Raw genomic sequence first — 27,698 nt, forward strand, 5'->3', positions numbered from 1 at the left:
AAAAGCACGTCAGAATGGATATCAGGAGGCTGCTTAGAAGAATAAAATAAAAGAGAATAGTGTGACACGGAGGGTAGTCAGCGTGTTGCCTAGGTATGACTGTGGTGAGATGAGGCGGAGACCAAGAATTACGAATGATATGCTGGCTGCAATGTGTGAAGAGAGGGAAGTACAGTTTGTTAATGAGTTTGAAGGATGAGGTGAACTGTATGGGAGTGATGGACTGCATTTCAGTGGTTATGGTGCGAGTCGCTTGCTGCTGGAAGGTAGAAAAGTGAATAGAGAGAATGAATCAGATCAAGTGGGAAGTGATGTGGAAGAGCAGGAGTGTAAGACAGGAGAGACTGTGGTTATGAATGGAGAAGTGAGTGGTATGAGTAGAGTGTGCAAGAGGAGCAGGAAAACAGGGAAGCTCAAGGTGGACAGGGGTACACAGCATGAGAAAGGTGGATGCTCCAAGAGGAGGTGAGAGCATGTGTTGACAGGAAAGGAATGGGATGACCTGGAATTAAGAGGAAACAGTTGGAATTCAAAAGGATTCTAAAATGAATAAGCAGAAAGGGAAATGGCCCCAGTCGAGCATGGAGAGATCACATCGAGTGAGTGGTATCAGTGGAACTAGTTGTAGACCCAGAAATGAGCTGTTGTTTGTATACAAATGCTAGAAGTATAAGAAACAAGGCAGATGAAATGGGTGCACTGATTACATCTGTTCACCCAAAAAGAATGGTGGATTAAGTGACACATGGTTGGAAGAGGACGACATCCTGACAGGAATAGAGATGGAAGGGTATGATGTGTTTCGTGAGGATAGAAGGGGTGAAAAGGGAGGGGGGGTGCTATTGTTGATAGAGAAAGAGTTATGTCCATACAGTAGAGATGCAAGAGGGAAATAGTGCCAGTGTTTTTGAGGCAGTATGGTGTGAGATAGAGGTGAATGGAATCAAATACTTGGTTGGATGTTATTATAGACCAAGTAATGTGGATGGTGGTAATAATGAAATGTATAATCAAATTAGCCAAGCAAATAAGGGTGATCATTATGGGCGATTTTAATTATGGCAATATAGACTGGAATGATGAGATAGCAACTGGAAGTAAAGAAAATGAGTTTCTTGAGTTTTTGTGGGATAACTACCTCAGACAGTATGTAACAGAGGGGCACACGAGGATTGAGGATCTTGGATTTGGTTATCTCATCAAAGGATGTAATCATAAATGAGGTGTTAAATCATCCATAGATTGGTGAGGGTGACCATGAGGTGATTACCTGGGTGGTTTCCAGCAGTGTGAGGACCTCTGTAAGAAAAGGGTATATGTGGAACTAAAAGGGGGGAGGGGGTGATTATGAAGAGCTCAGGGACAGCTTGCGGGTGTAGCATGGAATGAGGAGTTATCTGGAAAAGAGATAAATGCAGCTTGGAGGATTTTCAAAAACTGTCTAGTAGATGCAATGTCTAAATGTATTCCAAGGGTGAGAAGGTTAAATAAGGTAGGTGTGAGATGGATGAATAAAGAGATTAAGTATGTGATACAGAGAAAAGGGGCATTGTGGAGGCAGCATAAGAGAAGTGGAAATAACCAATTCCATGAGGTCTACAAAGACCAGGCAAGGAGGATGACTTGATTGGTGAGGGTAGCTAAAGAGAGGTATGAACAGCAGTTAGCTAATGAAGCCAAAAAGAATCCTAAGGAGTTCTTTCGATATGTAGCCAGCAAAAGAAAGAATGATTATGGAAGGATGACATTAATTGGAGAAAATGATATAAAGACAGCTGTTGCAGAATGTGATGTGTGGTGGAGATACTTAATGAGCAGTTCATAAAGGTCTTTCAATCTTGTGAATGTGACTTCATGGAGAGATTGAGAGCAGATGATGATGGGGAGGAGAGACTGCCTGTGAGTGAGTAAGAGGTGTATGGGGAGTTGAGCAAACTAGATGTTAATAAGGCTGTGGAACTTGATAATATATCACCACATATTCTGATGGAATGCGCCAGGGAGTTGATACCTGCCTTGACATAATTTTTTAATGCGAGTCTTGCACTCGGTCAAGTTCCTAAGGAGTGGAAGGAGGGCAAGGTTGTGACACTTCATAAAGGAGGTGATCAAACTCAAGCATCAAACTATAATCCTATATGTGTGTCAGGTGTTGTGGTTAAGTTGTTGGAGAAGGTTGTGAGAACTAGGATCCAACATATACAACATTACAATAAAGTTACTGTTCCCTTGGACAGAGGAGAAGGACAGATAGTAATATACTTGGATTTCACAAAGGCTTTTGATAGTTTGAGTGTGTTTAAGACATGGAATGATAAATTGTGTGTGTGTGATAAAAGGACCTCCCAGATGAGTCTTTGACTGCATGAGGTCTTGGAGTAATAATAATGATAACTGTATTGTTTGTTAAGTGACCACAAACTCGATTTTCCAACAAAAATGGTAAACTGAACAAGTTTTATATAATGGGGAAAAAAGTGCCAAAATGACAGTTGTCAACTGATATACCAGCAGGCATTTTGAAGAGCTGTGTACTTTTCTTAAGAGAAGAGGAAAGTTCAAATTCCATGGACCTGCCATACATACATGACTGATATACACTTATGCTGTGGCTCAATGTATTTGTTTCATGATAATATAAATATATAATTTTGCCATTTTTAAAGAACAACTTAATGTATATTTGATAAATGTTTATTAATTCAGATTGTCAAAGCTTTAAAAATTAAAATCGGCTTCTTTCTAGGTTTTAACAATTGTGAAAAAAGTGAATGTGATCATATATGTCTTTTACGTGTTGGCGGATACTCCTGCCACTGTTATAGTCAGTTCGTTCTTTCAGATGACAATAAAACATGTGTTCATGTATGTAAGTATGTCTTTTACAGAATAGTTTTTGTCAGTACAATTTCTAAATAATTTGATATGTTTAAACTTTTGTTAATGCAAAAAAAATAAAGTAACTAAATTTTTGCATTTAGTTACTTTATTTAGTTACCTTGCAAAAAAAATTATGAGTTACATTGCAAAAAAAAATAAAGTAACTAATTTTTCAGGAGTTATTATCAGGAAAGTCCTTTCAAAATGGTTAATGAAATTTTTTCAAGCAATATAAAACATCAAACTAACATCTTGATTTTCTCTAGTTTTTTATTAAAATTTAAAACTGTAGATTTATGTGATTACCACACTAGTAGTTTAGTCTATTTTATACAAATTCGAGTTAAATTGGGTGGTATCTCTTTTATATTCCCCACTTAATCTCCCATTAGTTAGTATGGATTTATTGTGATACTGTGTAAAAAGGTTTATCTAAAGAGTCAAAAAAAAATAACTAAGAATTTTCCAAAACAAAATTGCAAGGAATTTATTATGAATTGCAGTAAGAAAAGAACAGTTTATAGGAGAGTGACTTTTCTGCAGTTTGTAGTACAAACTGCAGGAAAGTAAGAAGTGCAACAGAGGATTTGAAAGGTGATGATCAAGATGTTCTGTATAAGTGCATATTTTCAAAATTTGGTTGAGAAAGTAAAAGACTGCATATGAGACCTGAGAAGTTAACTGCTGTAGAGCCAGAATAGGTATGACAGAAAGGTGCAACAGCGAGAGAGCAAGGGAAAGAGAGAAAGTTGAGAGAGTGTGGGTGTAAAGCATAGAGATGAGGTGGAAGAAGGGGAAAGTGGATGAGAAAGGACAGAGAATGTGAAAGCGGAAAGAATTAGAGATGTCAGTGAGAGAAGATGGAGCTACAAGAAGTGTGATGTCCATATATGCAATGATTTGAGATATGCATAGTAGAGTGTTACAGGAGTGCTTACCTGGAGGAGGAATAATGATGTGGTGATGGCAATGAAGCGGAGTGAAAATGTTGACAAGATGACAGTAGTTTGGTACAAATGATCTGAGAAGAAGTGTAAATTGAATAGTGAGATTTGTGATTGATGTTAGGAATTGTGCAGCAGAAGAGCTTAAGAGGAAGATAGTATGCTTATATATAATAATACAAAGCTAAAAAGAAAAGCAATGATAAGGAATAAGGTGATAGCAAAAATGTGTAGAGAGAACAGAGATCTGGAGTATGCAGATGCTTAATGCACTTGAGGAATTGAATTTGAATGTAGGCGGATTGAATTTGAATGTAGAACAGTGCAGGCATTTTTGGAGAGGCTGTTCATTTACTGGACAAGTGAGTGTGCCAGGGCAGAGAAGCTAAAGTTGCCAGAGTGGGAAGTAGTGGGGTGGGCTTGTAGGCAGAGTAGCTTGGAAGATAAGAGTATATAGTATATTGCAGAGCCAGGTGGATGCTATAAAGAATAATAATAGTTATAGGAATACTGACAATGTGGTGATTTTTCTGTTATACATATACAAGGAGTATTAGGAATAAATAAAGGGAATGAGTTTGTGGCATTGATTGACTTAGTTTGTTCTAAAGATTATTGGTATTAGTTTAACATTGGCAACAGAGGAGACTGTCATGATAGGGATAGGAATTGAGGGATATAACATATTTCAGCAGGATAGAGAGGGTAAATGGAGTGGTGAAGTGTTATTTATGGTAATGATGAGTTCCTCTCAAGGTAGATAATCAGGAGGGAAATGGTAATGGGATTTTGAGAGTATATGGTGTGTGTGTGAAGGTGTGAAGGAGGATGTTGCTGTAGGTCTTGAAATATAGAGATATTGAGCAGAAAATGTTTAGGCAACTTAATTTGGCAAGTACAAATCAAGTAATCATTATTGGGACTTTTACTATAGCAATGTAAATGGGCAGAGGAAATGGCATTCTGTAATAATGCACATGAATTTCTGGAATTTCTGACAGGGACAAATGTCTTAGGCAGCATGTGGCGAAGGGAACACAGTGATCAAAAGATTTGGTCATAGCATCAAAGAATCTGATTGTGAATGTTAAACTTGCACCCATCTGATGAAAGTACTACATGAGTAGTTCTGATTTGGAGGATGAATAGACATGCTGAAGTATCAAAGCGGAAGGACTTTATGCTGAATTATAAGGCAGTTGATTATAATAGACTTAGAAGCCAGCTTGAAGGAGTATAATGGATGGAAGAATTTCAAAGAAGAGCAGTTAGCAGTGCATGAGAGCTGATTTAGCAGCCACTGCAGATTACATACCTCAAGTGAAAAGGACACAGCAGTTTGGTAAAATTGATGACTAGATGCATCAAGTAAAAGTGATTACAGATGAAAACAAGACTCTGTGTGTGTGTGTGTGTGTGTGTGTGTGTGTGTGTGTGTGTGTGTGTGTGTGTGTGTGTGTGTGTGTGTGTGTGTGTGTGTGTGTGTGTGTGTGTGTGTAAAAGACGTAAACACAGAGTGTTAACAGTTTCATAAGAAATATAAGGCTCAAGCTGTTAAGAAAATAACTAGGTTAGTAAGGAAAGAAAAATTAGAATACAAGATAGACTAGCATTATGATCAGTGAAGAATACTAGCGAGCTCTTTCACTATGGAGTCGGTAGGGGAAATGATTGTCGATTGTGGATGAATAACCTTGCTTGGATGATGAGGGTAGTCAGGTGACAATGCAAATTATGTAATAAGAGCTGTTTAATGATCACAATATCAGGACGTTTTCATCTTTATAAAATCAGTGTTACTGCTTTTAAGCAGTGAGGATAAGGATTAGAAGTAAATGAAGAGGATGCACTCTGAATGCCAGTAAGGCAGAGGACAAAATAGGATTTCATCACATTTTAAGAGTGTGCTAAGAACTGATCTGCCTACATAATAAAAGTCTTGCAATAGGGTAAGTTCCTAAGGAGTGGAAAGAGGATGAGATAGTGCCATTGTATAAAGTTGGTGGGTGGTAGAATGAAGTATTAAACTATATATATTAGTTTAGATTTCTCTTGTGATTGTTGAGAATTTGAAAAAAAATGGAAAACGCTCATATACAGAATTGGGTGGAGGATATTAATATTTATGAAGGCCTGTGTGGATTTGTTAAGAGGCATTCTTGTATCAATTATCTGATGGCCTTTTATAATCAACTAACCAGAGTAGTGTATGGAGGTAGAGTCACATAATGTAATTTTTCTGGATTTTGCAAGCCTTTGACAGAATGCCACATGATAAGTTGATATTTAAGTTGCAACATATAGATTTAGATGTTAAATATCTAAATACAAGGGTGGTCTGAAAAGTTCTTGACCTAACAATGAAAAAATGAATTTATAATTTCAAAATTATTATTATTTTTATTTTTCAACATAATCTCCCTTAAGACTAATACATTTATTTCAGCGATGCTCCAGCATCATTATAAAATCCCTGTACTAGTTCTCAGTAAGATCTGCAAAATACCCCTCTACAGCTGCAATCACCTCTTGATTCGAAGATAAATGCTGACAAATTAGGAAGAGTTTCAGTTTGGGGAGAGATAGAAGTCAGAGGGAGCCAAATCTGGGGAACAGGGTGGATGTTCCAACAATTCATAGTGCAGATCCCTTAATTTTCCCATTGCCAAAATACCTTTGTGGGCAGGTGCATTGCCCTGATGAAAGATAATTTTTTCTTCTTCAAACTGGGTCTTTTCTCAAGAATTTTTTCGTCTAGTCTGGTTAAAAGATCGGAATAATATTCCCCGGTTATTGTTTTACCCTTTTCAAGATAATTAATAAACAAAATGCCTTTATCATCCCAAAACACCGATGCCATGACCTTTCCTGTTGATGGAACCGACTTTGTCTTCTTTGGCGCTGAACAACTGGCTTCTGTCCACTGTTTTTGATCTGCTGTGAGCAAGCGCAGCACCCATCTTGTACAAAGCTTTTTCATTTGAAATTCTTCATGCAAAATATATCCTACACGTTCTTTTGAAATGCCTATAGTATCGGCAATTTCACACACCTTGACTCGCCGGTCATCCAATACCATATCGCACACTTGATCAGTGATTTCTGGTATTACACTTTTTGGACATCCTTCACGTGGATCATCTTCAAGGCTGGTACGGCCATGTTTAAACTCGGCAGCCTATTTCTTAATTGTTGAAAACAAAGGAGAAGCATGCCCATAAACTTTTATGACTTCGAATGAATTTCTTTTGGCATTAAATCTTCTTTTACAAAGAATTTTTTAATGCACGATACTGAATTTTATCCATTTCGAGGAATACAGACAACATTTTTGCTTCAGACAGTTGTATAAAACAAACTACTTGAGAGAATGACTTGCAGTTTCACATGGATGCTTATGACAGATGTACCAACTTAGAAAAAAAAATTTTTCCAATAGTGTTGCTATCTATGGTTGAGGCTGAGAACTTTTCAGACCACCCTTGTATATTAAAAATATAACCCCACTCATCTGTCAGTCCATTCGAATCTTCCTGAAGAACAGTGTTTCTGAAAGCATGTATATGGACCCATACGGGTATGTAAAAGGTCTACGGGGGAAGGGGGGGGGGTATGTGGCACTTTTTCAAAAAATTTTGATTTTTTTTTTTTTTTACTTTTATATTTTTGTTATCATATTATTGCAGATAAGTGCAGATCTTTTCTATAATTAGATTTTTAAATTCTTGAAAACTTAAAGGAAGTTTTAAACAAAATGTGTCTTGGCATATATGCAGAAAGACATTTTGCCAAGGTCATGCCATCTGGTTAACAGCAGAGTTGCATTCTAATATGTGGTTTGATTTGTTTGCAATAAAGAGAGAGCATGATGTAGAAAAGATGATAGTTATGGTGGATACAAATGACCTAAGTGGTGGTATTAATCGGGTAGCAACAGATTTAAGAACATTGTTAGATATTGTGAAGAAGAAATGTGTGTGTGCTGCCTCATTATGAGTTAAGTAGATGAGCGATGATAATGAATGATATGATTGCAAGAATGTGCAAAAAAGAGGTCTGGAATTTGTTGATGTATGGAGTGTGTTTGAAGGCAAAAGACAGCTGTATGCAAGAGATGGGCTGCATTTGAACATGGAAGGCCATAAGAAATTGAAGAAGTTACTATTTTCTGAACAAGTTGAAGCAGAGAACTAAAATTGAAAAGATTGAGTGTAAGAGGGAGAAACTTAAACTTAAGCAGGGATTGTATAATTTTGATCCTTTTTCACAGAATAAATTCAAGAATAGAGTGGATAAAAATCGGCATGGGACTATTGAAATTAGTAGCATTTATATATGTTCTAAAGCTAGTACAAGAACTAAAGGGAATCTGTAATTTTTGTATACTAATGCAAGAAGCATTCGAAATAAGAGGGAAGAATTTTTGACATTAGTCAGTGTAATCTCACCAAAAGTTGTAGGCATTAGTGAAACTTGGCTGTCAGCAGAAGATGTGGTTACTGGAATTGAATGTGATCGGTACAGTATTTTCAGGGAGGAGAGAGAAGATAGAATGGGGGGGGGGGGGAGTACTGTTGATGATAGCTGATGAGTTTCTGCCAAAGAAAGTAATATATCAAGAGGAGAGACGTGTGAATGATAGTTCATTTGAGGCGGTCTGGTGTGTGAAATAGTGACCAACAAAACCAAATATACAGTTGGATGCTGCTAGAGTCTGGGGGGGGGGGGGTACAGGGAGTGATATTGAAGTCATTCATCAGCAAATTAGTGCTGATGCATGAATTAATGCATCAGCACTAATTTGCAATTAGTGAAAATTAGTGCAGCAAATCACTAACCCTGCAATGAGTGCAGGGGGTTAGTGATTATTATGGGGGATTTTAATTATGGTGATATCAATTGGAAAGAGGAAATATCATGTGGTGAAATGGAATTCATACACCTTCTAAGAGATAATTACTTGAAAGAGCACATGACTGAAGGGACTCACTTGTGGTGTGAGAGCATTGGATCTGGTCATAGGTTCAGAAGACCTATACATAAGTAAGGTGTCCTTGTTACCTCCAACTGGTGAGAGCGATTATGTGGTATTGACTTAGGAGGTTGCAAAATTTGTGAATTTCTCTCTTAAGAAACAGAATTACAGGTTAGGTAATTATAACAAGCTTCGTGGTGAGCTTACAGCCTTCCCATGGCAGAACATATTGCAGGGGAAAGATATTAGCAGCGCATGGGATGTAATCAGCGGGTATCTGAGGAAGCAATATCAGAATGTATTCCCATGGTTAGGAAGACAAACAAGATAGATGTTAAATGGATGAGTAGTAGTATTAGGCTTAATCGACAAAAAAAGAAAATGTTATGGAGAAAGGCAATCAGTACACCCATGAGCAATACAAGACTCAAGCTAGGAAGGTTACCAGCATTCTAAGGAAAGCTAAATCAGATTATGAGAAGACCTTAGCCAAAGAGATCAAGAGTAATCCCAAAGAGTTCTTCAGCTATGTGGCAAGTAAAAGGAAGAATAACCTTAGTGGGTGTTGATGGTATTCAGGTGACCAATTCAGATATAATAGGAGAGTTACTGAGTGATCACTTTTCAAAGGTCTATCACCCAAGTGGGGATATCTCTGTACTTGTAGCAATAACTAATGTGAGAATTGAAGTTAATAAATCAGAGGTACTTAGTATATTGCAAAATTTAAATGCAAACACTGCTTTTGGTTTAGATGGAATATCAGCTCGGGTGTTGCACGAATGTGCAAAGGAATTGTCAACTCCTCTTACTTGGTTATTCAACTTAAGTTTGAACTCTGGTATGGTCCCTAGGGAGTGGAAGGAAGGCAAATTGGTTCCTTTGAATAAAGGTGGCTCTAAGACTGAGGTAGTTAATTACTGACATAGGTAATGTCGGGAGTGGTGGTAAAAGTATTGGAAAAGTTGGTTAAAGACAGAATTCGAGGATGGGTGGATCAGAATATGATACTCAGTAGGGGCCAACATGGTTTTGTTAAAGGTCAATCCTGCCTTAGCAATTTATTAACTTTTTATAATAGAATGACATCTGAGTTGGACAAAGGAAATGACTACACAGTGGTACTTCTGGATTTTGCTAAGGCTTTTGACAGGATACCCCATGGAATACTGTTGCACAAATTAGAGCAAATGGGGATGGATACTAAACTGGTGATATGGATAAGAGAATGGCTCAGGGAGAGATACCAGAAAGTGGTGTATGGAGGAGCAGAGCCCAGGATGAGGCAGGTGACCAGTAATGTGCCTCAGAGCTCTGTGCTTGGGCTGTTATTGTTTAATTTCTACATAAATGATATAGGAAATGGCTTGAAGGGAGACATTCAGTTGTTTGCTGATGATGCAAAGTTGGGTAACGCAATAGAAAATCAAGCTGATGTTGAGAGCTTGCAGGATGACTTAAATAAGCTGGTAAAATGGGCAAAAGGTAATTGATGTCAGTTCAATGTGGAAAAGTGGAAAATTATGCATTTTGGGATTAAAAGATTACCAGCTATGTACCACATTGATGGAACTGTACTCCAATGAGGAGTACAGTTCCATCAATGTGGTACATAGCTGGTAATCTTTACAGTTCCAGTTCTTTACAGTACTTTACAGTTACAGTAAAGTACAGTTTCAGGATGAGGCTAGGGACTTGGGGGTGTTGGTGGATTATGAAGATCATGAATTTTGGAGGGCACATTGGTAAGGTGTCAAAGATTGCATATAGGATTACTTGGTTATTGAAGAACACACTAACATCCAGAGATAAAGAGGTTATTATTCCCCTTTATAAGGCATTGATACTTCCACATTTGGATTACTATGCTCAACTCTGGTCACCTAGATTCCTTGGAGATGAGGAGGTTGTGGAGAGGGTTCAGAGGAGAGTGACTAAGTTGGTGAGTTATGTAAAAAAATGTTCCCTCCATTGATAAATTGAGAGCTTGTGGATTGCACAGGTTGAGTGATAGGCAGAGAAGAGGGGATATGATAGAAACATTTAAATTACTACTACTAAATCACTTAAGGAATTGACAACGTACATAAGAATATAAATTAAATTACACTTTAATAAATATTTCCGATATTTCGGCAAAGTCATGTTTCCATCTTCAAAAGTAACTTACAAAAAAAAGGCACGTCCACGTAGGCACTACATTATAAGGCATTGATACTTCCACATTTGGATTACTATGCTCAACTCTGGTCACCTAGATTCCTTGGAGATGAGGAGGTTGTGGAGAGGGTTCAGAGGAGAGTGACTAAGTTGGTGAGTTATGTAAAAAAAATGTTCCCTCCATTGATAAATTGAGAGCTTGTGGATTGCACAGGTTGAGTGATAGGCAGAGAAGAGGGGATATGATAGAAACATTTAAATTACTACTACTAAATCACTTAAGGAATTGACAACGTACATAAGAATATAAATTAAATTACACTTTAATAAATATTTCCGATATTTCGGCAAAGTCATGTTTCCATCTTCAAAAGTAACTTACAAAAAAAAGGCACGTCCAGGTAGGCACTACAACACAGTAACTGAGAATGAAGTGAGGAAGTTATTGTTCTCCTAAAAGTCCTGATGGTGCCCCCTAGTGGGCTATGTAGGTGTTCTTGGCCGCTGGGCTGAAGGTCTGCTGATGTAAGCCTCCCAAATTTGGGGCAATCTCATGCATCATCAGGACTTTTAAGAGAACAATAGCTTCCTCACTTCAGTCTCAGTTATTGTGTTGTAGTTCCTACATACATGTGCCTTTTTTGTATGTTCCTTTTGAAGATGGCAACGTGACGTTGCCGAAATATCGGAAATAGTTATTAAAGTGTGATTTAATTTATATTCTTATGTACATTGTCAATTCCTTAAGTGATTTAGTAATGCATAACCAATGTATAAGCTTGTCTATGAGAATTTAAATTACTAAAAGGTTTTTATAAGATCGATGAAGGGGAAATATTTCAGCTGTGTGATAGTGATAGAAGAACAAGAGGTCATCCCTGCAAATAATATGCAGTGTTGTTGGCATCAGGAAATTAAGGAAAAGTGTGGTTAACAAGGGCGTGAGAACTAGATTTCACCTGGAGGGTTGGGAATGAGTGGAATGCATTGTTTCACTCAGTTGTGAATTCTTCATCTGTAAATGAATTCAAGAAAAGGTATGATAGATATTGTTTTGATAGTTTGGGTGATGAGTCTACGGACTCCATGGAGGTACCCATAATAATAATAAATAAATATTATTACTTGTTTCCTTGTGTTTTTCATGTGAATTAAAGAAAAAATAGTTACACTGATATTCAATTTGTTGTCTATTAAATACCAGTGCTTTGTGTAAGAGAAGCATACCAGGAAAAGAAGACAACCACAGAGGTCTGTTCAGTTTATTTGTTAATGATATTTCACTGAAGGGACTTGACTTCACTATTACTCCTTATATATTTCCCCAAATTTGCTTCATCAGCAACTAACTGAATATTGCAAATTTGGAGAAAAAATATATAAGGAGCAATGCTGATGTTAAGTCTCTTCAGGAAGTTTAAATTAATAAAATAATGAAAATGCTGTTTTAATTTTTCGAATTGCAGGATATTACACTTAATTACATTTAATGAAATTTACATTTAATAACAATAAAGAGAAACTAAGTACTGTGCATAAGCCTAAAGTGGCTCTAAATGACGATGAAGCACTTGGTTATATATATGAATGTGCAATGAACCATTATTTCTATTTTCCATAGTTATTTAATATTATTTTCAGTATTTTTTTTAAAAGAAAAATTACTTTTTGTCATATATACATGTCAACCCATTGATATTTTTATGGAAATTTTATATAGTAAATATTTCAAGAAAAAATTCAAGGCAGCGTCCTCAAATTGCCGAAAATTGTGGTGGTGTGCCTTGTTTTAGAGGCACATGTGTTGTTATAGCAGGAGCTCCAGTATGCAGGTAACTCTTAAAATAGTGATGTTTCTGCTATCATTTTATTCTTTAGTAACAAATAGATTACACTAGAATTAGTGCTGCTACTGCAGAAATTGGAAAACAGTATTATTGTCAGCCATAGTCTCTCAAGCCATTGCAGGAAATCCATCTCAAAATTCATAATTGGACTTCATCCACCACTCTACACACACACACACACACACACACACAGAAAAAGTCAGAATTTTCTTTCGTATTCACCACATTTATTGTTATTATTCATACCAGAATATCATGTATCAGTATCATGAAGTTATAGAGAACTTCCTGTAACATTCCGTTAAGATATATGCTGATATGCCAAGTCCTATTCCCTTATTAACATCACACTTAACTCCTCACATACTTCTTGCTTGCTCACCAGTAAGTCATCTTCTCCTGTCTCTATACTTGAGCTTCTCATCATCTCACACTGATGAGGATGAACCCCTCCCCCCTCTCTCCATATTTTGGCTATGGCCTCTGCAGCAGTTACCAATCTACCATTTCGATAATCATTCTTTGTTATATTTTTAATTTCCCATAATCATATTGGACAAAAAATATAATCCTCAACTCCTCAATGTAGCTAAAAATGCTTAAAACATCGTCATTCTCCTTTCCAGAAAACTGTGGAATAACCTGTTGAGGGTTGATGATGACGCTTCGACAGATGGCACGTATGACTCGGCATAAGGCAGCGGTCTCCACTGGCTGCATGGCTGTGCCGTTGCTATGCTTGAAGCGGATTGCTACCTGACTTTTTAGCCATCGTTGACCTTCCTTCTAGTTATTGCCATGAACTGCTTCCATCGGAACCCACTTTTGAGAGAGAGAGACACCACCAAGAACAGAGGACTAAGAGAGGGCTATATTCGCTGGAAAATCCTTATATATCCCCTAGTTCACTCTCCCAACTACATCACTGGTTGCTCACAACACCTAACTCTTTTTTTTGCACACTGCCCTATGCTTCTCCCCGAAATGCACCCCATCATGTGGGTGCCGTACACGTGTCTCAGACTTCACATTGCAATGCCCTGGGGTTATGTTGAAAAGCCGATTAGACTAAAGTGGACTTGGCTTAAATTTTCTTCTTCTAAAGTAACTTTCACTAAGACCTTTTAGACTCGGGTATATTATTTCTAAGACAGTTTACAATTTATCACTTACAAAATTCTGTTAATAAAATATTAATACATTAAAGTTTTCACTTACACCTATGTACAAGCATTTCCTTTTTATAGTTTTTAGACCTTAGTAAAATCCTGAATGAAATGCTCAATAACAAATTGAACCTTTCATTCCAGATTTAACAACAGTACCTTCTTTCACATTTCATGTTTAATCCCATCATTCATCCATCTCACACCTACTTTATTCAGCCTTTTGACCTTTGGAATATGTTCAATGATTGATGCTGTTAATTATCTTTTGGTCAGTGCCCAAACAGCATTTATCTCCTTCTGCTTTACTCCCCATTCCATGCAATAGCTCCAAACTGTCTTGTAAGTGCTTCATAATAATCACTGACCTTGTAGCTACATATACAGGGTGTTCGGGATAAATTTGACAGTTTCGTAAGGAAAAAGAAAATCTTCTTTGTATCTATTAAATTTAATGAATTGACAAAAAAACATTACAGGCAGAGTTAATTACAATACTATCAACAAGATTTACTCAAAATAACCACCATTAGCATCGATCACAGCTTCAATTCTGCTTCGGAACCTCGAACAAGCTGATGCTACAGTCTCCCTGGGAAGGGCCGCAAAAACTGTTTTAATTTTATCCATTAACTGGGCTTTTGTATTACTGGAAGTGCGATTGGTGTCTTTTTCAACTGCTCCCCATACAAAATAATCCATGGGGTTAAGGTCTGGGGAGTTTGGAGGCCAAACATTTGGACTGGTGAAGTCGTAGAAATTTTCAGACAACCATTTTTGACTTTTCCCAGAGGTGTGGCAAGGGGCCGAATCCTGATGCCATACATACGGCCTACCATTGGCTACCCTTGTTATCCAGGGCTTGACTACAGTTAGCAACTCCACGAACAAAGCCCGAATTCCAATGCCAGGGTTCTTCAACACCTGTTCCTGCAGATTTGCGAGGAATTCTGCTGTACGAACGCAATCAGATCGTCTGCTAGGGATCTTTCTTCTTGCTACATCCTCGTAGTCACCATTGCAAGTCTCTAGTTCATGCCTGATTGTTTTTACTGTATTCAGGGAGCATTGGGCAGCAGTCGTAATATCCTTATTTTGATGGCGGGCACGAATCATCATGATACAAGTTATTCTCTTCCATGATTCAGGTGGGTTCCAGCTATCCATCCTTTCTGACATCTTGTATATGAATGAAGAAGGGTCCAAACTTTTAAATGAAGAGAAGTGTGTGTTAATACATGTAACTTACGGAAAAATATAATTAATTATAAATATGTCAAATTTATCCCGAACACCCTGTATATACTTTACTCGCAGTTCTTCATATGGCTAGCCACCATCCAGGTGATCACTTCATGATCACTCACTAACTGGAGGGAGATTTAAACCCCACTCACAATCGCATCCTCTGATAATGATTGGATCTAAGATTCATTCCTTGCATGCCCTCCTTTACATGAGAAAGTGGATCTCCTATCTGCAGGAGATCCACTTTCTCATGCAAAAATAACATCAAACCATGCTCTAAATCTTCATGTTCTGCACTCATTGCATTCTCAGGCAGTACATTCCACCACTTACCAACCATTCGCCATACAAAGAACCTGCTCCTTCCTTACTCACACCCTTCTTCTACAGCTTTCATGGGTGACCTCTTGTTCTACCCTTGTCTCCCCCTCTATGCTTTGAAATATAAGTTTGAAATTCTACATATTCCCCATGAACTGTTATGCACTTGTTATAACACTGCTGCATCATTTGCAATCCTCTGAGAAAAAAGTATTTTCTTTGTTGCACAAACCAATCCTCAACTGCAGATATGACTTCATCTGTGGTAAATTTTGGAATAGGAAATAGATGGTGACTATTTCCTATTGATGTTTCCTCACCCATCCTATTTGCCAGACCTGGGTCTGCTGAATAGGGTGGATGAGGCAGACACTGAAAGCCCAAGTTCTATATTGTCTGTTGGGTTTCATGAGCATTGTGAGCAGGGCATTGTCCTGCAAAAGCAACACAACTCTGCTCAGTTTTCCACACTGTTTTTCTTTTAGTATCTCCTTCAGATACTAAATATGAAAAACTGCTTTCAACTTTTTCAACAACTTTTTTGAGGCACTTGGTAAGGATTATACCATCCATATCCCAAAAGACAATGGCAAGAACCTTCCCTGCTAACTTTTGGATTCTGAACTTCTTTGGCTATGGAGAACCTTTGTATCTCCATTCCATTGACTGTTGTTTAGTCTCTGGAACATAGTGACGAAGCCATGTTTCACCAACAGTCACAATACAAGCCAGGAAATTTGCACCTATTTCTTAAAATGATCCAAAATACTTTGAGATGACAGTATGCATTCTCTCTTTTGGTCGGCATTCAAACATTTGGGGACCCACTTTGCTGAGAGCTTCTGCATGTACAGATGTTGGTGGGCTGAAAAGGTTCTACAGAAAATAGTGGGAGATCAGGGGAGAACTAGAGGTCATCCCTGGAAGCTGTATAAAGAAAGTGTGAGTAGGGGAGAAGCAGGTTGCCTTGCCTGAGAGAGTTTGAGAATTTGAGTATGTTTAAAGCACGGTATGATGAGCTGTGTGTTTGATAAAAGGACCTCCTAGATGAGTCTTTGATTCTATGGGGTCTTGGGTAATAATAATAAGTCATTCCCTGGATATCCCTAGAATCTTTGCAGTTGTTTTATCTGGTATTCATCTATCATCAAGGATTCTGGCATGCACTGCATTGAAGTTTTCAGGTGGAAGGGCTCCCTGACTTGGGGCATCTGTTGTCTCATGATGCCCAGTTTTAAATTTGGCCGTCCATCTGTCAACTTCACATTAAATAAGTGCATTACTATTTCTACATGTTTACTTCATAGAATATTAATGACTGATTTATTAATTTCTTCTCACACTGCACTTCGGCTGTCCTTTACCAATCAAATCACTTTCCTGGCCTACTCTTTATACAACTGATCATTATCAACATTTATCTTGTGTTTCCTCCAGTGCTTTCTTCTTCCAGATTTTATGCTGAATCTCTTCATTCATCCATTTTACTCTTATCTTGTTTATTCTTTTCATCTTTGGAATGCAATCAGACATTGCTGCTATTAGATAACTTGATCAATGCCCATGCAGCATTTATCTCTTTCCCACTCAATGTATGGTTGTAGAATAATAAAGAAGAGAAGTGATGTTTTGCACATCTTTTTGAGCATTATTATACACACCTATCTACTATGATAATCATATCCCATGAATGACTGGGAAAACTTATAGTGAAAGCATAAGTAACATGTCTTTTTTTTTCCCCCCCTCCATTCTATAGGTGTTCAGATTCTTATCATGGACGCAGCTGTGAACATAAATTATACTCTGAAATCCCATCTAAGTGGAGTCAGATTATTGGATTAGTTTCAGGTATAATTGTAATAGTTGCTGTTATTATCTTAATCATCTGGAGGCAACAAAGGTTGGTATTTCAGAAGTTTGTGATTAAATCGTTCAATTAATTTAAAGTAATTTGTTCTTTACCTCCAGTATTGCAAACAAGAGTGAAGCAAGGGACTATGATGCAACCGGGGGGGGGGGGGTGAACAGTCACACTGATACTTCTGCATTTGACAGACACACGGGTTAATACAACTCAGAGGAATGGATCTGCAAAGTAGGCTTCAGACAGAAAGATAGTGGCTAGCTAACAGATATTAGATAGTGTGATGTGTTAAGGTGCTGAATCTGAGAGGAAAGTGCAAAGGAGATCAACTCTGTTAATTCCTTGGATACCTCAGCGAAGTTGCAAAATAAAAAAATAATAATTTATTACTGATGTCTTGATGAATAGGTGACTGTTATTTTGTTAATTAGCAAGTTGTCTGGGACTGATAAAGGATACTGATAGGATAAAAATCAAGAAATCTTAATTTTATTATTTTATTTATTTATTTACTTTATTTTATTTTTTTTGCCAATGATATTTCAGTTGATTTAGTAAACTGAATATGAAGTATGTAATATTTAGACATTAAACAAAAGCTTAATATTTTTTTTTGGTTTTGAGACAAAATTTGGTTGACTGCATCTCTTTGAAGAGCATCTAATTTTATGGAGAACACTTGGATTGTTTATGCTGTAGCATAATAAAACAAATCGGACATCTATATAATAATAATTAAATAGATTTAATTACAAAGTCAGTATTTCATCTTTGCCACAAATACGTTATCAGACCACAATCAACAAGCGAATCAAGAGGGCACATCAGTGCATAGCCACTATGAAGGAAATTGGAAACAAAAGATTGCATATAAATAAAAAGAATGTACATATCTGACCCTAATGTACAAAAGAGTGAAGAATACTCACAATATAATATACAGTCAAGTTATAATGGGATTCCATTCCAATGATGATTATTATTAGACACCTCCAGGAAGTCCAAAGACTCATCGAGGGAGGGCACCTGCTCTACAACTCTGTCTCCGCTACTCAATCCACCAACTGACTGCAACTACACCAACGCCATCTACCACTGACCACCACCACTAGTATTTCCAAAGACAATTACAAACATCCATGCCCATGGAGGGGTTGTAACCCGCAGTCTTTTGGCTGGAGAGCGGATATGCTAACCACTCAGCCAGCCAGGCTGATCCAATCATAAGTTGGAAATCACTATCTGAACCATAAGGAAATGATAACAGTCAACATGCCTGAATGTTAAAATGTGTATAACTGTTTTGGTTATATTTTTAACTAGTTTTATTATTTGTCTATAGTGAATAATCCTAATCCTGTGACTTTCTCTCTTTGAGAGGATTGCAGCTATTACTAGGGAGATAGTTATGAAGCAAGATGGTTTCCCCATTGCCTTCTTGCTGATAGTGAATAATACAGTTTACAAATTATAACATAAAATTACTGTCTACAGAACTGTGCCATAATATATATGAAACATGAGTGCACAGTGCTTCTCTGCACTTACCAGTAAAATAATCAGTTGGAAACATGTGGAGCAGAAATAATTCTTCCAAGTTGCTGCTTTATTAATTGGATGAGTCATTAAAGTAAGCAGGGGAAGCTAGGTCATCAGCAACAATAATTCAACAATTGCAATTAAACATTCTTATTATGGGTCACTGTATGCATAACTTGCAGAAGATTTAGGTTCATCTTAAGGGGATGAGGTGGCAGCAAGAGAGGACTTCTTTAAAAAATATGTACATTTATGTCCAACTTAATCTACACAGTTGCCTTTTCTTTTCTGCATAAATATTGCTGAGCTTGCATCATTCTTGAGCATCTCACTAAATCTCTATGTTTGGGGTCCATTTCCTGAAACAACCAAATTGCTTTATTAAAAGAGATGCCTCTGCCAATTTTTTTCACTGTAAACTTTTTGGGGCTTGGTTCCTTCTTGATTTTTCTTCTTTTCTTTCCTATCTTCATCTGTGTTTTTAGCTCTATAAGGTCTTCATTTGAGAGCTCTTATGTCACAGCTTCCACTAACTGTTCATGAACCTTCAACTCCAACTCTTTGCTCAGGCTATGGCTGTTAGTGACAATATAGTATTACTACATAAAGTAGCAATACTGTCTTGTCACTAACATCAATAGCCTGAGTAAAGCATGTCTTAAATTCTTGAAGGCAGTTATAACACCCTGTTCCTGAACCCTGTTCCATACAGGAGTGAGGTGGTATTCATGAATATGTTAATAGGATGATGGCCATAAGTATCAGTGGTCAAAAGCTGCACACATCCTAAGTTGAGGACTGACTGTATATTCATAATAGAATATAGATGAGATGCTCCTGGAAATAAATTTAAAATATATATAAAAAATAAATAAAATAAAGAGAAAACACTTTTTATTAGTAAAGTCTGATTTTAGTTAGTATGGATCTCTTAGGAAGTGTAATGTCAAGCATATGAAAGTATGAGGGCAGTATGGTTGATAAAGAATGTGTGTGATATCCAAAAGAGTGCAAATAATAACAGACATGATAATTTTATGAATAAATGTGAAGCACGAGTAAATACGAGAATTAAAAGCTGAGTTGTGAGAATTAAGGAATGAACTGAAGTGAATAAAGAATGTAATTAGACAACAACTGGCATGTCGAATTGGAACAGTGAAAAAGGATGGGGATGTAACTGTTACTTAAGGTAGTTATGTCAAAAGATAGTCTCAGAATTATTATTTATTATTATTATTATTATTTCGGGCGACTCCAGGAGTCCTTAGACTCATCGAGGGAGGTCCTAAATATCATGTCCACAAAACTATGCGATTACATTCTCACAGTATCTATCATACCTTGTCTTGAACTAGTTCACCGTCATAGCACCCACAACAGACTCTGGCAGCTTATTCCACTCATTTACCACTCTAAAAGTAAAGAACCCAGGTCTAACACCCCTGCTAACCACACTCTTGCCAAGCTTCCATAGGTGTCCCCTAGTTCTCCCACCACCAGTCCTGATCTCAAAAATATCCTCTGAATTAATCCTATAGAAACCCTTTAGTCATCTGAATGTCTCAATCATATCTCCCCTTTTCCGCCTATCAACTAATTTCTGCAACCCACAAATCTTCAACCTGTTCTCATATGGTTCATTCCATAGACCTGTTATCATCTTAGTCACTCGCCTCTGGATCCTCTCCACCTCCTCCCCATCAAGAAGGAACCGAGGTGACCAAATCTGGCCACAGTAGTCGAGATGAGGTCTTATCAAGGCTCGGTACAGAGGTACAATAACTTGCTTGTCTCTGCTCGTCAAGGTATTTTTCAACAACCAAGTGAGTTGATGAGCTGATTTAGCTACTTTTGCAGTGTGCCCCCTAAACTTCATCTCCCTATCCACCAACACTCCCAAGTCCCTGGCCACATCAATCTCTTGGAGTACAGTTCCACCAATGTGGTATACTGCTGCCAATCTTTTCACCCCAAAATGCATAACCTTACATTTTGTCACATTAAATTGACATTCATTCTCCTTAGCCCAGAACTCCAATCTATCTAAGTCATCCTGCAAGACTTTGACATCTTCTGCATTCACTATTGCCATACCCAACTTTGCATCATCAGCGAACAAATGAATTGTTCCACTTAGATCCTTCTCTATATCGTTAATGAACAGATTAAACAGCAGTGGTCCAAGAACAGAACCCTGCAGCACACCACTAGTCACAGGCCGTCTTTTGGACTCTACTCCTGAATAAACTACTCTTTGATATCTCTCCATCAACCAACCACCTATCCATCTCACCAACCCTATATCCATTCCCATATGTTGTAGTTTACGGATTAGTATTCCATGTGGTATCCTGTCAAATGCCTTTGCCAGGTCCAGCAGTATCACTGTAAACCCATTTCCCTTATCCAGTTCAGCCGTCACCTTGTTATAAAACTTGAGCAAGTTACTGAAGCATGATCTACCCTTCACAAAGCCATGCTGTCCGTCGTACAGTATCTCATTATTATCAATCCATTCCTGTATTTTTCCCTTGACTACTTTCTCCAAGTCCTTGACAACGATTCCTGATATTCTGATCGGTCGGTAATTTGCAACCGTAGTCTTGGATCCTCCTTTATGCAGTGAAACTATTTTCCCCTCTTTCCACACCTTCGGGACTAAGCCAGACCTGAGACTCAGATTAAACAACATGGTCAAGGGCACTGATAATTCTTTAGCCGCTTCACGCAAGACCCGTGCCGGTATACCATCCAATCCCACAGATGTGTTCACATTAAGGTTCTGTAATAGACTAGTCACCTCCACTTCATTCATCACTATTCCCGTATAAACTAATGGTTCCTTCATTTTTTCAATGTCACCACCTGGATGATATGCTTTTGCAAAGTGCATGCTCAGTAACTCCACTATATCGACTGATTCAGTGACCTCCTTACCATCGTCATTCCTTAAAATCATTTTGCCGTGTACAGTTTTTTTCTTGCTTGCAGCATATTGAAAGAACTGTTTTGGATTCTCTTTTGCTTGCAAAGATAGTTTCCTTTCATAATCCGCTTTTGCTTTTTTTACCACACTCGTTACCTTTCTGGCCTGCACTTTATACCGTTCGTGTGCCTGCAGGTCACCCCTTTCTTTAAATTCCCTCCACAGTTGTTTCTTTTTTTGTAGCTCTAGCTTAATGGTGTTATTCATCCATTTAACCTCTACTTGTTTTACTATTCGGACCCTAGGTATACAATCAGCCATTACCTCCTGTAAATGCTCCTTGACCACTTCCCATGCTCTATCGACGTCCAGCCTTTGCAGTTGTACATGCCATGGCACTGATCCAAGCAATCTCCTAAGCTTGTCATACTTGCCAGCACGGTAATTCCAAATATACCCTGTCTTAATCGAAAATTCCACACCTTTAGCCACCTCCCAGGTCAAGACCTTATGATCACTCTCACCAATAGGTGGCAACATGGTCATATTCGTAGTCAAATTCTCAGATGCTATTACGAGGTCAAGCACTCTCACACCCCTAGTATTTTCAATTACATGCTGTCTCAGATAGTTATCCCTTAATAATTGAATAAATCCTTTTCCTTCCTCACATGTGTCCTCTCCTCCTTCCAATCAATGTTACCATAGTTGAAATCCCCCATAATAATTACCCTCCTTCCACTCATTTCATCAATTTCCCTATGCATACTATCTCCACCATCTATTCCATCACCTGGTCTATAGCAGCACCCAACTGTATATTTTATTCTGCCAGTCTCAATTTATCACCTTTTTTTCTCATTTATCACGTTTCATCAATTAATACGTTTGTTTCTGTGATGGTGTCTTTTAGAGTAATAAGTCCACTCCTGAAAGGTTAAACACCATATTAGCACTATTTATTAGTCACGAATAAAATAACTAATCCATTGTCATTATCATGAGTAAAATGGCGATTTTCAGGCAGTGAAAATCATCTACCATCTAAAGATTCAAAAAAGTTCCATATTTCATCTGAGAGTCCACATCTCACCCTTAAAGACCAAATATATTAGTACCATGGATGGAATAAAGGGTCTGTAGTTGGCCATTATTAGCCTATCCATAGTAATAGTATATTATAGATTTACCAAGTTTCATGGGTAAGACTGTCATATATATAAAAAATAAAAAAAAATCCAGGTCTGCAAAAAAGTGATGATCAAGATATGTAAAACTGATTAAAAAAAATAAGACGTGTGCAGTATATACATTCTGCCTATTTTGGCATGATTTTAAAATGTAGATTACCAGTGTAGATTACCATAAAAGCTTGCCTATAACATGTACAATTCTTCATACCTGTTTTAGCTTGTTTGAAAAGAAGCTGCATATTATGCATGTGTATAATTATAATGGTTAAACACATGTAATAAATATTGTACTGAATATCATCCATTAGAAATCCTTTATTGTGGTATAAGTATCTAGCTATACATCTTTTATGAATGAATATGCTTTATATATGTTATTTTGATAAAATGATCTCAAGATGGATGCCAATGTTATACTGCCTCAAAAAAAGTTAATAGTCTTAAAATATGCTGAAGTTCATGGCAATTAGAGAAGACCGACGTGCGTAGTTTTAGTAAAGAGCTCCAGAAAAGATAGGTGCTATTTTGCTTAATGATAGGCGATATTGCTTGAATTTTAGTATACTGTTGTTTATTTTTGATGACTTAATGTGTCTGTGTGATTTTTGGCCTTGGAGAATTGTTACTAACTTTATTAATTGGAATTTTGAATCGTGCCTTCTTTGAATATAATACAATTGCAGTACTCAAAAGTACACCCATGGGATGTCAACTAGTGTGACTAGGTGAGCATTGCAAAATTCAATTGCTGTTAACGATGTAAATTTTTCAAAAATGGTTGGTGTTGGGAGTGTAATATGTATGCATGGTGAAATGTGAGAGACGTGTTTGTGGAGAGACTGTACAGGTTTTGATGAAAACCTGAAAGATTTGATGAAACAGTTATTCAAACACTGAAATGCAGATTGATATTAGACGTTTAGTGGAAACAAATGAAAATGTGCAAAAGAATAGGATGAAAGAAGTGATGAGTTGATTCAAGAATTAATAGTGTATGGAGATTCCATTGCTAAAGAATTGGTTTATGAGAGAATCCATAAGGTCTGCTCTCCAGGAGAGAGAATGATCAAAATGATTCATGCTTTGGACATGAAGAGGAAATGGACAAGATAATTAGTGGTGGTTGTGGAGACAAATGATTTAAGTGAACATAAGGAGAATGTAAAGGCAAATATCAGGAGGTTATTGAAGATAGTGAAAGATAACAGTATAGTGGGAAAGACTATCAGTGTGCTGCCAAGGTATGACAATGATGAGTTGCAGTGGAGAGCCCATATCATTCTTGATTTTCTGTTAGCAGAGCTGTGTTAGGAGAGGGAAGTGCAATTTGTGAATGTATGGCATATATTTGAGGGAAGAATGGAATTATACAGACATGATGGATTGCATTTGAATAGCTTTGGAGTGACTGAACTGGAGAAACTGTTGCTAGATAGAAGTGCAGTGTGCGATGCAAGCAAGAGATCAGAAGTAAGAGATAAAGTGAAAGATCAGGAGAGTGGTACTGAAGAGACAGAAGTACTTGGCAATGGAAACAGTAGTAGTATGAGAAATGAAGTGAGAACAGAAATGCAAGAGGCAGGGAAACAAAGAAGGAGTCTAGGTGAACAGGGAGACACGGTATAGGGAGAGTGGATGTTGGAAGTAATAGTAGTGAATGTATGTATGGGGATGATCAGCATAGAAATAGAATAGATCAGGATGTGATTGAGGAAGTTGAGACTAAGTGAATATATGTGGTAAGCAGTGATAAAGGTGATTGAGCAAGGGAGCAATTGTAGTGGGGAAATCACAACTAACAAGTGGCTTGGGTAGGACTGGTTATAGATCCAAAAGTGAACTACTGTGTTTATTTACAAATCCCAAGAGTATCAGAAATCAGGAAGATGAAATAGTTTCACTGATTGAATTTATTCATTCCAAAATCATTGGAAGAAGTGAAACATGGCTGAATGCAGATGATATCCTAACAAGAATAGAAATGGAAGGATACAGTGTTTTTTGCAAAGATAGAAATGGCAAGAAAGGGCGGGGATGCTGATATTAGCAGGTGAATGAATTCTCATAAAGTAGACATGAAAGAGGAAAATAGTAGCAATGGTTATGAGGCAGTGTGGTAATATGGAGGTTGAGAGGAAGACATATTTTGTTAGATGTTGCTATAGGCCAGTGAATGTGGAGAATGGTGATGAAGAAATGTATAAACAACTTGGATTAGTGAACAAAGGAATGGTGATTATTATGGGCGATTTTAATTATGCTAGTATAAATTGGAATAAGGAAAATTAATTTCTTCATCATGATCATGAAGTGATCACTTGTGTTGTGGCTCATATGCAAAATATGAAAAGTCATATGCAGACTTTTCTGACGAAAGGATATATATATATATATATATATATATATATATATCCTAAAATTATAACAAGTTTAGGAGACAGTTTGGAGCTATAGCATGGAATTAGGAGTTGAGCAGTAAGGAAATAAATGGTGCTTGGCAACTGCCAAAGCAATACATATCAGTATCAATGTGAATGTATTCCAAAGATCAGAAGGCCAAATAAGGTAGGTGTGAAATGGATGAATGAAGGGATTATGCATGAAATCTGGAAGAAGGCACTTTGAAGGCAGAGATAAATAATGGTAATAATCAGTTACATGAAGCTCATAATGAACAAGCCAGGAGTGTGACTCAGTAAGAACAACAAAAGTGCAGTATGAGCAGAAATTATCAAATCAGACAAAGAAAAACCCTAAAAAGTTTTTTAGATATATGGCAAGTAGAAGTAAGAATGATTATAGTAAGATGATGTTAATGGATGAAAATGATAGAAAGGTAACTGCTGCAGAAGGCATCCTTGAAGTATTCAGTTCAGTAATCAGTTTATAAGTCTTATTCATCCTCATCAGGATGAAACCATGAGAAACTCTAGTGTAGAGGATATGGGAGAGGATGGATTAATTGTGAGTGAGCAGGAAGTATATGAGGAAATAAATAAACCTGTCAATAAGGCAATAAAATTTCATGACATATATCACCACGTGCCTTAAGGGAATGTTCCAGGGAATTGACAATAGCATTGGCATGCCTGTTTAATAAGTCTTAAAACAGCACAGGTTCCAAGAGAGTGAAAAGAAGGTAAAATCGTTTCACTGCATAAAGTTGGTGATAAGGCTGTAGCTTCAAATTATAGGCCAATCTGTATATCTGGAGTTGTGGTGAAGGTACTGGAGAGATTGGTGAAAAGTAGGATACAGAAATGGGTCGATAACAGCAGTATTGTCTGTGGTTATCAGCATTGGTTTGTTAAAGGGAGGTCATGTTTTACTAACTTATGTACTAGAACAAGGTGACAAATGTCTTGGACAATGGAGTTGAATATACAGTGGTATACTTAGATTTTGTAAAAGCTTTTGATAGACTGCCACATGACAAGCTGTTAAACAAATTAAAACTGATGGGACTGGATAACAGACTCCTGAGTTGAATCAGTGACTGACTGTCAGATAGCTATCAGAAAGTTGTATGTGGGGGTGCAGTATCCTGAAAGAGGGAGGTTGACATGGAAGAAATTTTTTATAGAATGGGAGAAGGGTGGTAAGAAAAGAGGCCATCCATGGAAAATGTATAAGAAATGTGTGAGTAGAGGAGTTAGGATAAATTTCTTTACATGTAATGGTTGGTGAGTGGAACACATTGATTGAAGAACTTTATTGATAGTATTTTTGCTATAGCCATTATTTATAAATGTATTGCTAATAATTTGTAATTCTTGTTTAAGAGCTTGTTCATTAGAGCAAATTGCTACAGCTCTGTTTTTGAGGGTTTTAATGACTTGAAGCTTTTGTGAAGGGTGGTCTGCAACTCTACACATACTGGCCAATATATATACATGCTAACTCTTATCACTTCCTTCACAAAAACTTGGAGTCATTAACACCCTCAAAAACAGAGCTATAATAATTTGCTCTAATGAGCAAGCTCTTAAACAAGAATTACAAATTATTAGCAATACATTTATAAATAATGGCTATAGCAAAAATACTATCAATAAAGTTCTTCATAAAACTTCATAAAAAAAATGCATATAATATAGATTACAGTAAAACCATAGTTATCCCATACATTAAAGGGTTATCAGATAAAATAAATAGAATTCTACACATTATAATCTTAATGCTACTTTTAAACCACCTATGAGATTAAAAAGCATATTCAGCTGCTCTAAGGATCCTCTTCCAACCTGGAATATACCATATCCAATACACTTGTAATGTACCTTTTATTTGTGAAACTGGACATACAATTCTTATCCATGTAAAAAAAAATAAATAAAATTTTTAAAAAATGACACATTAAATTTAACAATTTTTGTGAAACAGACCTCTCAGCTCATGCTCTCAACACCCTACACCAAATTGATTGGAAAAGTACCTGTTCGTTACATCATACAAAAACCTGGTATGAATGGAAATTTAAAGAAGCCTCTGAAATTTTGATCAACCCATCCTAATCCTAACAATAATGGTAGCATAAAAATAACAAGAATTTGGTTGGCACACATTCAACCCACTTAAGTTCTAGAAGTTTTCCAGCAAACCCTTACTTTAGGGCTCCTAGAATAATTT

At 37.1% G+C, this 27,698-nt stretch overlaps 1 long non-coding RNA gene across 1 annotated transcript in view; it reads left to right on the top strand.

Moving 5' to 3' along the window:
• Nucleotides 1-2,812: 2,812 nt before the first annotated feature.
• The window catches only part of LOC150092759 (uncharacterized), a 51,846-nt gene continuing 26,960 nt past the window's right edge, over nucleotides 2,813-27,698 (top strand). The window contains exons 1-2 of the long non-coding RNA XR_016550508.1: nucleotides 2,813-2,869; nucleotides 17,301-17,444. This is a non-coding gene — a long non-coding RNA (uncharacterized LOC150092759). The remainder of the gene's footprint in view (nucleotides 2,870-17,300; nucleotides 17,445-27,698) is intronic.

The sequence above is a fragment of the Typopeltis vanoorti genome, chromosome 25 (assembly GCF_054136105.1).
Source record: "Typopeltis vanoorti isolate ZY-2024b chromosome 25, IOZ_Tvanoo_1.0, whole genome shotgun sequence".
Lineage (NCBI taxonomy): Eukaryota > Metazoa > Arthropoda > Arachnida > Uropygi > Thelyphonidae > Typopeltis > Typopeltis vanoorti.